This window comes from Protopterus annectens, chromosome 11.part0 (genome assembly GCF_019279795.1).
Source record: "Protopterus annectens isolate FY-2018-M chromosome 11.part0, PAN1.0, whole genome shotgun sequence".
Lineage (NCBI taxonomy): Eukaryota > Metazoa > Chordata > Ceratodontiformes > Protopteridae > Protopterus > Protopterus annectens.
This window is the reverse complement of record NC_056745.1, coordinates 781528588-781543587: the sequence shown is the minus strand read 5'-3', so window position 1 is coordinate 781543587 and position 15000 is coordinate 781528588.

Genomic DNA, 15000 nt, shown 5'->3' with positions numbered 1-15000 from the left:
AAGTTTAAGCAACTAAAATGGCAAAGATTTCATTTTGAGGCATATATTTCTCATAAAGTAATTCCGAGGGGTCTCAGAGTCCTAAAAATGCCTGCCTCAGCAGACACTTTTCCTGAAATGCTGAAACATTGGCAAAAGCTGAATATTGAAACCAGCTTTAAATACATGGCTCTTTTAATTGATTTTCACAAGCCTAGTTAGAATCCATTGCTGAGAGATATAAGAAGGAAACAAGAAGAGATGAGGTCCATTGTTCCGGTGAGTATATATGACAGACTGCTTTCTAATTTATGTGAGAATGTAACTGCACATGAACAGCTTTTAATAAGTCAGAAAAAGAAAAAATTAGAGAGAGATCTAAGAGATTTCTCAAATGGACATGTGTTTACTTGGGTGAAGGGCAATGAAGCAAGAGAGGCACAGAACACTAATACTAATGCAAACTGAAATGTTCCTGGCTCACAGGTCTTGAGCTTGGAGACTGCAAGTGCTAGTATAGCATGGAACAATAACTCTAGCTCATGAAAGGGTGAATATAATTCTCCAAACACTACAGAGGCATTAGAAGTAATAGAAATGCAGCACATTTTGAACGCTTTAATCAGTAACAGTCAAAATGAACGTTCTACTGCTGTTCAGTCTGTAAAAAAAGAAGGAGATGGTTCTAACCACATTGATGCAGGCCCCTCCTTCCCATTCACAAAATGGATTAATCATGAATGGGCCGGTCCAGCAGCAGAGGGAGGAAGAGAAGGCTGCCTTCCCAGGAAGGGGCAGTAGGAAAAGATTGGAAAAGGATGTGGAACATGGCGACCACATGAGAGCACTGGTAGTGAACTTTTCTAGTAAAATGCTAACTAAACATCAGGAATCTATACTTGAACATGGTTTGACTTTCATTATAGCTTCAGACACTGACTTTGTGAGTACTGTATTGGATATAAGATATTTTGCATGCAGTGTTATGCTGAAATCTTTATTTGGCAGTGGCAATTCTGAACTTTTTAATGACTTTTAAAAAACCCAGTTTATTTGTTGCTGATATGAATCTGGTTTTAGAAGTATTTTGTAATGTTTGGGAAATGCAATTGAAAGAAATGCTTAGTTTTAAAAACCAGAATAATAAGGACAGATTTTTTTAATTTAAGTAAGGAAGAGCAGGCAGCTCTCCTTGAATTAAGAAATTATGCATTTATTGTTATTCATCCTGTGGACAAAGGTGGGGGAATTACTGTATTTAATACTGAAGATTATGTTGCTTCTGTGCCAGAAATGCTTAATGATGAAAACGTTTATAAGCAAGTCAGTTTAAATTATATAGAATTATGCTGCAGCCAGGTATTTAAATCATTATATGACTGTTTTGCAAGTAGTTTGATTTCTACGTCTTTGTTAGATTTTTTTACAGTTACAAATCCTGTTGTTCCACTCATTCAGGGCCTTCCAAAACTGCATAAAGATAGATATAACCCATCATTCAGACCCATAGTGTCTGGTCAAGGATGGGTTACACACTCAATATCTAAATATGTTGAAAATAACCTAAGACCAATAGTTAGTACTTCATCCTACGTGTTGAAGGACACCAAACAACTTTTGTCTGATATTGGCAGGACTTTTTGTAGTTCACTTGAACAACTTGACAACTTTTTACTGGTATCTATGGATATCAATGCACTTTTTACTGTAATATCTCACAAATATGGGTTGGAGGCAGTTAAGACTTATTTAAGCCTGCATAGCTCCTATGATATGAGAAGAATTGATTTTCTGTGTATGTTAATAGAAATAATTCTGGAAAATAACATCTTTCTTTTTGAACAGAAGTACTACCTTCAATTGTTTGGCAGAGCTATGGACACACCATGTGCCAATAGCTATGCCAACAAGGTCCTTGCCTGTTGGGAGAAACAGCCTGTTTTTGACACAAGACATTTGCTGATAAAATTCTGTTCTATAGGAGATTTGTCGATGACCTCCTTTTGGTCTGGGGGGCACAGAAAGTGAGTTAGGAGAATTTTTTATGTTTCTAGATACCACCACTGATTTTTTTAGGTTCACTCATTCTGTCTCCTTGACTGAAATATCTTTTTTGGATGTGATTATATTTAAGGACGTTAATGGGAAGTTATCTCCAGATTATTTAGAAAATAATTAATTGGACGTTATCTTCCAGATTATTTAGAAAAGAATGTAGAAAAAATAATGTCCTGAGTAGAGACAGTATGCATTGTACCTATACCTATAGGAATATCATAAAAGGTCAGGCCATGTGCATATCTAAGTCAGATATGGAAGAGGAACATTTTGAACAGGATATAGGAACTTTCAGAAGTGAATTGTTACAGAGAAAATATTTGAGAAGTGAGGTAGATACTGGGATTCAGCAAGTTAAATCTATGAGGAAGGGTAGGGCAAAACCATATATTAGCAATACCCATGATATTTCTCTTCAACAGTTGAAAGTAAATTATACCGCTAAAAATCTAGCCATTCACTTAGAATATGCTGGGAATGTTAGAAAGGTACAAAATGTGATTGATAAAAACTGGTCCCTTTTGCAATCAGACACTAAGATTGTAGACCAGAGGCCAAGGTATTGTTATAAAAATAAAAAGAATCTAAAAAGGTTACTTTGTCAACCAAAAAAGTCCAAAGAGATGATTTATGGTCTTAATAAATGTGATCTGTGATGTTTTGAGAGACAAGAGGAGCTTTGTACATCCTATAATAAATAGGAAGTATAAATTCAAAGTTAAGGCAAACTGTAAAACAAGGAATTTAGTATACCTGGCTGTGTGTTTAGCTTGCCCTTCCTTCTATGTTGGCATAACCACTCGCTCACTGAGAAAGAGGGTCAGAGAGCATTTGGCTGCCATCAGAGATAATGAACCAGATAGAAGTGCTCTAGCCAAACATGCTATCTGTGCAGGAGGAACACATAATTTCCAATTTAAAGTAATTGAATGATTTTTTTAAGATTCAAGGCTGGGTGAAATGAAAAATAAACTGGAATTGAGAGAGTTAAAATGGATTATTGAGTTACAGGCAGAAAAAGAACTAGGGCTTAATGACAAAACATTGATTACACTTTATCTAAATCAAGATGTTTATAATATCTGCTCATATTGCTCATGTTTGATTAAAAACTCTGTACTCGTTTTGTGTATATACCTGTTTTAATAAATTTTACTTCACTGATGAAATATCAGTTTGTGTATTAAATCGTTGGGGTTAGCAAGCTGTAGTATGTCTCTGGCTAGATATGTATTAATATCCTGTCTCTTTAACTTGAGTGCTGAATAGATGTAATCAATTAATTATAGCAACTTGCAGAGCTTAGGAAGTATATAAAGTGATTTTAGCTTATGTTGTTTCATTCATCATCTGAAGAAGCATCTGTGATATAAAAGCGCAAACCATATTAAAGTTTTTTATATTATTTCTGCCATGTTTCTCCCTCTGATTCATTTTACTGAAGAATATCTTGGAAAATTTATTACCTAACCACATATTGTTAGAACATTTTGTTAACCAGACATAAGCTTCCGCATGACAACGAGAAATTCCTCTATGAGTGCATGTTTATTGAGATATTTACAGAAATAAGAAAACATACACTTAATTGTAAAATTAACATTATAAATAATGACTATAACTGAAGATGTACAACTTATAGAGCAAATATCAAATACAGTTTTCTTTGCCAACATCTAAGGTTTTGGCTAATGTCATGCAACAGTTTACAAGTCACTTGATTTGTGAAGTATTAAGTACATATGAAAATATTGCTCATTTTCATAATTACTAACAAACAATTAACAATATCTCAGGTATAGTGTGATATAAATGACATTGTCAATGAATATTCCTGCCTCTCTACATACCATTTCACACCATGCCCCTCAGTAATGAGTAAGACTCTCAGTTATGAAACTGTAAACATAAATATAAAAATATGAATATAGACAAATGATTTGATTAATTTCTGTACTGTAGGGCATCCTAGAATAACAATCTTAGTGTCATTGTTTTAATAACACTTCACACTTTTTTAAAACTGCCTACTATTAGTTGATAAGCCACTTGGTTAAAGAAACCAGGCTAAAAAATATCTGGACTCCATAAGGCAATATAGTTGTGAAATGGAAATATAAATGGTGTTATAGGCTTGTGTGAGTAAAGAAATATGAGATTATCTTGACTTACACATCAGAGAAAATAATGTAATCACTTTACAATGTATTAAAATACACTTATTGCTCACAATAAAAATACACTTACTGCTCACAATATAAAAAGGAATAGAACACCCTTATACATTTGTCATCACTGTGACATGAATCATTAGGTTAAGTTTTGTAAATATTAAAACCATGCAGATAAGAAATGTGAAATGCTCCATAAAAGTAAAGTGTTAAAATGTTAAAGCTTGAGTATATGTGCTCCACTTTCTCTGCCTTACTAACCCCTCCCTGAATGTGAGAAATATTGCTAATTATGCAGTGTTTCATGTTAATGCCATGGCATCCAGGTTCAAATATAAAGAGTGTGACTTTGTGTGAAAAGAGGGATCCTTCATGTTTAAATATTTATGGTATAAGACCACAGAGTAGAGAGGCAAAAAATCTAATTTTAATTTGGGCTGCCATCAGTAGCACAAATGAGACTGACACTGGTGTGCTTCCATCAGCACTCTGAATAGTACTGAGTGATGAAAATGTACCTGTCAACTATGTATATCTGTGGCACAATTTGGAAATGGTTGAACTGGGATAACAACAGAGTTAATGTAGGGTTCAAATCTATATTATTGGCACTTTTACAGATGAGTTCAGATTAAGTATTGTCATAGTTTTTTTTTATTATGAATTGAACAGCCTAACTGTGCATGATGAATGCAAAATAGGTTGGCTATAGTCCTTGTGAATCACTGTTACAAATGTTTTGCTGTTGGAAACTCAACTATTCTTTTTATTAATAACATTTGATAAGCGTGATTTAAAATATGATAGTTTATAATGTATGAGAAGAGAAAATCAATAGCATGATGAATCTGGAAATATGTATAATATATTCTAGATTACGTATCCTTATTTCCCAAGAAGTAACAACACAGTTATACATTTCCTATAAAAATATGCCATTATTGTATATGCTGTGTCAAAAATGAGTTTATGTAATCTGCTGTGTGTCCACTTTCTCAATAATTGGGATTACCCGAAGGGGTGGTGAGGTATAACAGAAATACAACTTATCATATGGCAAGCAAAATGTATGTTAAAAGGAAGAATGTGCCAGGTTAATGGTGCAAATGTTCTGTTCATTGCGGGATATACCCTTTAACTGGATTTTTTTTTACTTATAGTTTTTTTGGCTTTTGCATTTGCTTGCTGCTTGGTAGTGCACAATGACAATTCACGGATGAAAGCAAAAGCTCAAAAATAATATTTGGTCTGCCTTCAGTAACACAAAAGAACTTGGCACTGTTGCAGTACAGTCAGTCCTCTGCATAATACTAAGCAAAGAAAATGCAGTTGTTAGTTACCTGTCCCTGTAACATGAGGTGTGAAACCACTGAGTTGGGAGAAAGAGTAGAGATAACCCAGGGTTTGAATCCAATTTCAGGCAATTTTAATGAGGGTGTCAAAATAAGTATTGTCACATCATTTTTGCTAGGAATTTAACATACAGTGCAAATGCCAAGTACAAATATTAATTTTGGAAAACACTATCAGCAAAGATTGTTGTGTAACTGAAATATATTCTGTGTAAATTATGTTATTCATAACAATGATGATAATTTAAACTATACTTGCATAGGTAATATCTGAACAATATGTATTTAAAATTAGTATGGCTCATCACATATAATAGTTATGTGAGTCGGACAATATGTCATATAAAGTATACATGGCATCTATCGCAACAATTATGAAAATTATTTATAGCCAAACATAGTGCCTTTTACATAGTACTCGAGTATCATTACAGGTGAAAGTCACACACAAACAGTCATGTCTAAATTAGATCTCCACTCATACTGAATTTTGTATACCTTGACTTAAAATGCAAGCATTTAAGCTGTCTTGTGACATTGACATTTAATAAGCAATATTTAGCAATTTAGCCTTCCATTTTCACATTGGTTCAATTCCCAACAAATTATGTCCCATTTCAAAACATTTTACCTATAAACAACAATGATTATAACTATCATTTAATGCATTTCATTATTTTACAATGGAACATGTGGAAATAGGATGAGTATCACACATGGACCTGTCTCACTGCCATAGTTCATACCTTCATTGTATTTTGAATAAATCGTTCCCAGTGTCTCTGCCAAGCCATTTTTTTTTTTTTTTTTGCTTTAAATTGCACAAATGCAGCTGGCAAGGCTGTGCATCACTGTAAGCAGGATGGCACATGTGAGATCTGATTTGGGAACCAATTCAGACACATAGTTCTAGGTGTCCTTTAGAAGACATGGCAAATGAAGGTGAGGATGATGTTCCATTTAGAGGCCAAAGGTGATGGCAAGAGGAATCCAGGATCTTTGTGGAACTCTTCATTATGCACAATAGCCATAGGCATCTGCAGTGGAACTAAACTGGGTCTCAGTAGAGCACTGAGGCTTGGAATGGCGTGAACAAGGCTGTCTCCAGTGCAACTGACATTCTACACACTGGAGAATAATGTCATCACCATTAGAGTGATATGTATAGGTACATCACATATGTATGTAACACTAGGATGTACCACATGTGTTTTTTCTGTATCCTCCATCAATGTGACAATATGCTGTACATTGCCTAGATAAATACATCTAAACATGTTATTAATGCAAGTTAATGGTGGTACATACTGTACAGTAGGTTCATAGATTCATAGGTATGTACTAGGCCAACGACCACTAGAGCCTTTTTAAGCCTAGCCATGCATCCCAAATCTTTTACAAGTTCTGGTACCCTTGATAAGTGTAAGCAGGGGCTTGGGAGATGAAGCATTTACAAGCAGTGGCCTGGGAGATAAACCATTTACAAGCCATCTGTGTCCATTAGAGATATAAGTGCAAAACAAGGAATGAATTTCCTGTTCCCCATCCAGATGTCCAAGTTAGACTTGAACTGGGCTAGGGATGGGCTCTGCATCACATAGATGGGGATCCTGTTCCAGAGAAAGGGTAGTCTCTGGGATACATACCTGTCTCTTCAAGAGGTCCTATGTATATTGCAGGCATGGTTTTAAGTCTTTAAAATGGGTAATTCTGGGTGCTGTTTCTTTGTCAAATATGCGGGAGGTCCATCAGGGTGAGGTCTAACAATGCCTTGCATGCCAGGCATAGTTTTCCCCCTCAATAGCCTCTAGGAGACAGACTGCAGGGATAGGACTTTGGGTGGTCTGTATAGGACATGTTAATTATATCCTGTATTCTTTTAGTGAGGAACCTCTGTGGATTTTCCAATATTTGGACATGCCACGTTAAGTACACACCAAATGGGGCATTGTTCTTAATGATAGGTTTGATGAATGCCAAATACAGTAAAACAATGAATTCCTTGTACCTAGCTGCCATACCCATATTTATAAGTTGCACAAGATAGAATGATTTCCTCAGTATGTAGACACATGATGGGCAAAGGCTAGATTGCTGTCTGTGTGTCCCCCCAAGTCCCTGACTACTAGGTTGACTCTTTAGGGTATGTTGTCTGTATGATTGTTAACTGGGATGGGTGACTTCTTGTAGGATACTATTATGCATTACTTGGCATTTAATTTTAGTCCATGGCTTTGACATAAGTGATTTGTCTGTGTCAGCCATTTCTGGAGAACATTAGTATTGGTGGGGGAATTTTATGACTGTTCTTAATTTGCAATTGTCTGAAAATCTGATCAACCAGAGACCCTTAATGTTGGCCTTGACTTCAGAGAAGTAGATGCCAAAAAGGAGCAGTCCCAGGACTGATAAATGACAGAGTCTGCTTGTGACTGGCCTCCCAACTATAACTTCCTGGGTCCTTTGTGTGACTCAGCTGATAGTCCACTGGGTGACATAAGGGTTTATACCTAACCTCTTGAGTATGTTAACAATGCCCAAGTAGGTATTGTGTCAAATGCCTTCGCCAGCTCAAGGTAGGCAGTGTTAACTGTTTTGCCCTTGTCCACTGCTTTAGTAACCTTCTCAAAGAATTGCAGAGGGGGGGGGGTCTGCTGCTTGCAAGGAAGTGGTATGGGATTTTGGGATTTTCCCTATGGTGATTTAAATGTGGAGAAGCTCATGTGCATCATCCGATTTGATCAGCATTGAGATACATTTACTTTGATGTAAATCGAGACACCTTTAGTCCCTGCCTGTGTGGTAGCGGGTCTAAATATGTGGAATGCATTATACTGTTGCACTGCCGGGGTGCTGTCCATGGCTTTAAGCAGATGTTAGCATTCTCTAGGCTGAGTAGGGCTTGTAGGGAGTGGAGTTTCTTGTATAAACTCCTAGCACTGAGCAGTAACACCTTTAGATTTTCATGGTTTTGATTTGCTGTGTTGGACGTATTTTCAATTTGACATTGCCTAAAAAAGTACTATGGGGAGGACAATGTTTTAGCTGATATTCAAAAGCCTAGAGGGGAGAGGTGCAGACCAACCTTGTCAAAGCAGCTTGGCCATCTCCTTCTATGCTCACAAATATTGCACCATCTTAGAATGACACCAAAAAGTAAGTCAATTATTATAGTAAGTTATCTTCTGTTCATATTGTAGCATCATACATGGAGAAGGTAAAATGTTGCTCAATGCTAGGCTCATATCAGCCTGGGACACATATTCTGAGAGCTCCATGATGTCTCTCTTCATATAGTCTAGGGAGGAATGTCTCAGGATATTTACACCAACATGGACTATGACTGAGTCATACTGGTATCTGTGTTGTAATGACTTGAGTGCATGCATAATGAGGTGGATCCTGGCCCCTGATAAGCAACTGACTGTGACTTTCCCCTTACTGAGCCTGGTGAGGGGGAAATCAGTGCTTCTCACAACTGAGTCTCCAATGACTAGAATGTTGGATTGTAGGGTGGCTTGCTAATGGGCTTAAAAGTAGAGGATCCATGAGATGCGGTTGTATGTGTTGATATGGGTGTTGTTTTGAAAGAATGCATTCAAGGTTGCTAAGAGAATTTGTTATGTGTACTTAATTAATCTAGAAGGTCTTTGAGATTCATAAAAGTTACATTTAAGTGCCTTAGCATATGTGGGTCTATGTGCCTTCTTTATGCTGCATGTGACTTGTGCAGCGTGTGTACTAATGACAACCTGATTGACATTACAAATACTTTTAAGGGAGAGCTTTGTCTCCAGTGACATTGCGTACATACATCTCTCACATGCCTGATCAGTTTGTTTATAGAATTAGCTGGTTATCAGTAAACATGAGGCAATTCCTACATTACCTCAGAATGCCCATATCAACTAAGATGATAATGGAGATAGTAGGAAAGTTCAAATCCATAGTAACAGATCCTTTTATTGATTAGGTGGTTAAAGTCAAGAGTAACTGATTTGCAGCTCTGGATGTACTATTTGCCACTCCAAGCTAGTTGTCTTGTGTGCCACTATGTATTGGTGAAATTTTAAGTGTGCTTTTACAGAAAAAATATCAACTCAGGATGCCTGAGTCTATACAGGGCACTGCCAAACACTTGGGGAAAACTGGATGGAGTATTTAAGGAGGTATTCTGAAGCTATTTTAGACAGTAGCTAATCAAGCAATATTTGATGAAAAGTTAATGTGTGTGTGTGTGTGTGTGTGTGTGTGTGTGTGTGTGTGTGTGTGTGTGTGGGTGTGTGTGTGTGTGTGTGTGTGTGTGTATCTATATATATATATATATATATATATATATATATATATATATATGGGTCTACCTGAATACGCCAAAAGTCCACAATGCCGACAACGAGAACACCGACAACGGAAGATCCACAATGGAGATGATCGAAAGTTGAGAATCCCGGTGCTGAGAACACCGACATGTTAAGGCAAGTGTGCGATAGGGACGGACGTTTGGGTCAGGGTGTGGGTAAGTTAAGTGTGTGATAGTGACGGAGGTTAAGGTAGGATGCGGGTCAGGTAAGTGTGCGATAGTGACGGACTTTAGGTTTAGGGGTGGGTTAAGTGAGTTAGGGTTAGGGTGCGGGTAAGGTAAGTGTGCGATAGTGACAGACATAAGGGTTAGGGGCAGATTAAGTGAGTTAGAGTTAGGGTGCGGGTAAGGTAAGTGTGCGATAGTGATGAACCTTAGGGTTAGGGTTTTGGGTTAAGGTTAGTGCATAGATAGTTGTGTATGTAAGGTTTAGTGTAGGTTTGTAAGGTTTTTGGTGTGCTTGTGTTGTGTGTGTGTTTTTCAGGAAAGGTATTTGTTTGTTCATTGTCAGGATTGTGGTTTGTCAGGCATGTGAAGTTTCGTGTTTTTGAACTTTCGGTTTCGTCGTGTCGGTTATTTTGTTGTCGGTGTTTGGCGTGTCGGTGTTATCAGGTAGACTCATATATATATATATATATATATATATATATATATATATATATATATATATATATATATATATATATATATATATATATATATCATGTGCATCTATACTGGTACCTGATTCTTTTTCTGCCATGGTGTTGTATTTTTTTAAATCATACATACTGGTGTTAATATACTTTACATGCTGGATACATAACTGTATCACGTTTATGATTGCATTGACAGTCACACACATTAAACATGTATCTATATATTAAACTGATGTCATAATGCTCACTACTACTGGTGGAAATGGTATCCTTACATCTTAATGAGGGATCCAAACAAACAGTCCAATAATGCCTTGACAGCATGCATTAATGCCATGCCTTGTTCTCTTTTCCCTATAACTGATATCTCGATGGCATCCAACCACAGGATGATGATTCAACGTCATCATTTAGAATGTCTGCTTAAATGTAAATCCAGGCATTTCCGAAATTATATCTGCATGTGGGTGCTGCATGTTTACATGATGCTTTTTCCACTGGACAAAAATGCATTTCATATCTGATAGGGTTGTATATGGTTTATGCCCATTATCATGCAGAACTTTCTGTGTTATTCATGGTGTTGTTTTTTTTTTTTTTTTTATGTTTGCAGTTTTCATCACTAGTACGTGCTAGTATTTTTTTATATTGTTTTCTAATTTGTTTACGTGGTGGAAGTGTGAATAAACCTTTTGGAAGCACTACTGCCATTTGGGACTCGGTGCTTTTGTGTATTTTATTCATGGTAACCGCATGCTGATTCCCACTGAGATCCTTCCCATCTGTTTGCTCACACTAGATTCCAAGATGAAACATTGATTGTATTGATCAGATGTCGGGGAACAGTGCACAAGATAGCACTATTGTAACATTCTTATAATATGCACTTCTCCCCTGTTGTTATTCTTTGACATCATGTCTTGCAGAGGAACTACAAGATGAAAACCAGCATGTTGAAATGAGCACAGCCAAGAAGCAGAGAACATGAGAAGGAGAATGAGGAGCCACCTGCTGCCTGCACCACCTGTGCTGCAGACCATTGTTCTAGAAAGAGCAGTGGACTGACCTGTCACACTGGATGACTATTTCCAAAACAAGATGTATAGCTGAACTACCAAATATGTCCACCAAAGACTAAAAAACACAGTCAATCACTTTATTCAAAAAAAGTTTATTGTGAAATATTATCTCTTCAAGCCCTTCCCCCTGTTCCTCTGAATTAGGGTAGGGGAATATTTTTCAGGTGGATTTGGTTTGTGTGCAATCCTGTCTGATTTTCACAGTGGATCCGATGCTAAAAAATCTTGTGTCCCTGTCGTAATATGATTTGATATTATCCACAGCTGCAATCTTCACATTATATACTCTTGAATGATGATGTGAAGAGGCAGTAGGCTTTGGGTATGCACACTTCTCAACATACTCAGTCTTGCACCTTGTTCATTTTTTAGTTTTCCTTTCTCTGTCAGTCAGTTTATCAACCTTAGAAAAAATGTTGCAATAATCTAACCTGTAGGTATCAAATAATAAATCCTTTTGGAGATGATTACTTAATGATTAAGTTTTAATATCCTGATCCACTATGTCAAGTTTTCTCTTGTTGTTTTTTAATTAATAGTTTCATTAACTCACTTCCCACCCAGTTAACAGTTCCAAAACCTCACTGTATACCACAGCATCTACTTCTAATCCCACAGGGAGATCCAAAACCTTAATATTCAAGAATTTGTTTGACACAGACACATTCCATTAAAAATGAACTGTCTGTTTGAATATTTCAGTATTTGACATTTCTTTTCAAACTGTTTTAATTGTGCCTGCAGCATACCTTATAGTTGACTATCCAGTGTTTGGAAAGTAGAGATCATTAGTCTAAACACATACCTTTGAAGATGAAGTACTTGCAATAGCACCTGATACAGGTGTGTTTCATACATCCTAGTAAAGCACAGAATAGTTATCACCAACTGTGGGTGTAATATACCTGGTTAGCTGTTGCAAAAGAATGGTAAAATCACTAGATAGTTGTTGAAAAGGAGGACTAGGGATGGTCAAATCTGCAGCAGACATACTAGTAACCAAACTGAATAACCAAAAACACTCTAAAATGGTAGGTCACCAAAGAACAACAAAACTAGATAACTAAGAAAGGGTGACCAAACCACCAAATATGTCCACCAAAGATTCAAGGGTGGGAGACTGAACACTGATAGTGACACGACAGCTGATTTTGACAGCTGGTTAAAATACCCAGGGTGTACTTTCCAAACACCTGACAGTCAACCACAGTTTTCATTTTTTTTTTAATAGTTAAGTCCTATTCTTTGGTAACGAAGCTGATGATTTCATTTAATCAAGTTTGTGTGCAAAGTTACTATGTTATATTTTGATACTTTTGTTGAATAATTGCAAAATAATGAATTGTGTCTTCATTTACATTTTGGAAATATAAAATTGCTATTTGGATGTCATATAGCCTTATGGCAAACAAAGCAACTGTGGTTAATATTTTTTTTCCAGCAGATAATATGTATCACTACAATTATTTATTATTGTTACTTTATAATGAATTTTTTGCTGAATGAAATCAGTCTGTATACAGCTATAACATTTATGTACAATAAATAAGCAAAGATTAAGCTGCTGAACAACAGTTGAATTAAATACAAATATAGTCTTAACCCTGTGGTTAATACTGATACTATTCATCCAGGTTTAGGGATGCACTGACATTTGTTTGCTTCCAAAAGATTCTTTTTAGCTGCTTAACAGATGTTTGCAAATTATTGGTGCTTCCAACAGAGTCAGGATGGGAGTTCCCAATATCTGAGGCAGTTTTGTTAAATGATTTTTCTGAAATCATGAGACTAAATGGTTGCTTGTGCAGTACTGTACAAGAAGGATTTCTTAGTGGCTATGTACAAGGTCATAACTGAATTTATTCTTCTGAGGAAGGCAACAGCAGCTATGAACTTACATAGATGTCAGTTCATTTAACAGGTAGGTCAATCTGTCTTTTACTGGTAACCACTTTGATTCCAGATTAATATAGCATTATTCTGTGCATGGACTTTAATAAATATTCCAGCAATATTTTCTCTGAGTTTTTATAATACAGGTGAGTTATGTGAAAGTAGCAAGGAGATGATTGGTAGTGCATATTCCAGCCTTGGCAGCAGGACTTTGTTGGCTATCCTTCATCTAGCTACAGTGGTAAGCAGATGAGACATCTTATAGACAAGTGTTAACTAATTTAACATGCTAGGTGAAATGTATTCTGTACGTAATGTAAGGATGAGGTTTTGGTCAAAAGGAATTCCTGGATATTACTGGTGAGTAGTTGTAGTCAGATTAACACCAATAAAGATTAGTTAATATTAGGTGTTTGGTTTTTCCAGTATTTAAGATTTCCATGGAACTTTACATTTGATTTGTGAGTATGTAAAGAGAGCTTATTGCTCCACAGTCAGTTCCAAAAGAAGGTAAAAATCTTTTTGAAGAGCTGTTTTGTAGTAATATGAAAATTTATTCAGTCTAGTAATAAAATAATTAGGAGCACTCTATAGGGCCAAACCATTCCTTTCACATGAAGCCAGAATAGTCACAGCCAGATCTCACCTACTATCTGCCCTCCTCTGTTGCTCTCATATCTTCACCAGCCTATGCATGGCTGACCTTAATAACCGAGAGTCCTGCTATAACAAAATAGCTAAGTTCACAGCCAATCAGCCCCATAAAATTCATCATTGCTCCGTTATTCAACAATTCAATTGTTTGGAACTTCCCAACCTGCTAACACAAAACCAACTGACCTCTGCCCACAAAATCATATACAGCCCCAGTAACTGTCCTGCACTCTCAAGCCTTATCCAACCTAACTCTAACAGCAGGTCCCTTAGGTCTTCTGACAGGCTAATGCTAAAAGTCGCCCAGTCTCACAACTATCATGGTGACTCCATCTACTCCTATAAGATAGCTAAGAACTGGCATACTCTTCCTAAACACATCCAAAATGATTCCAGCATGCCCTCATTAAAAAAAAAAAGCCTAAAAGATTATTTCAGTACCAACTGGTTGTACCCCTGTATGGCTCCTGGCTAGTTTCCCTCTCTTATTATTTCCCATCTCCTTTCTCACAGCATCTTTAAGCAGCTAATGCTTGTACTCTCATGTCTTCTAATTTTTCCTTTTTCAAACTATATTGGATACCCTCTGTTAAAATATCCTTGTCACTGTAGTACATTACATTATATGCTTTTCTCACTAATTGGTCTTAGGCATGTTGTTAATTGCATTGTTCTAATACTCGTGTAAATTATTACATTTTTTCCTTATAATGTATTTTTTACATGATTACATTTTATTTTTTCTTTATAATGTATTTTGTTAAATTTGCATATTTTAATATTCTTGTTCTCAATAACTTAGACTATTATCTATGT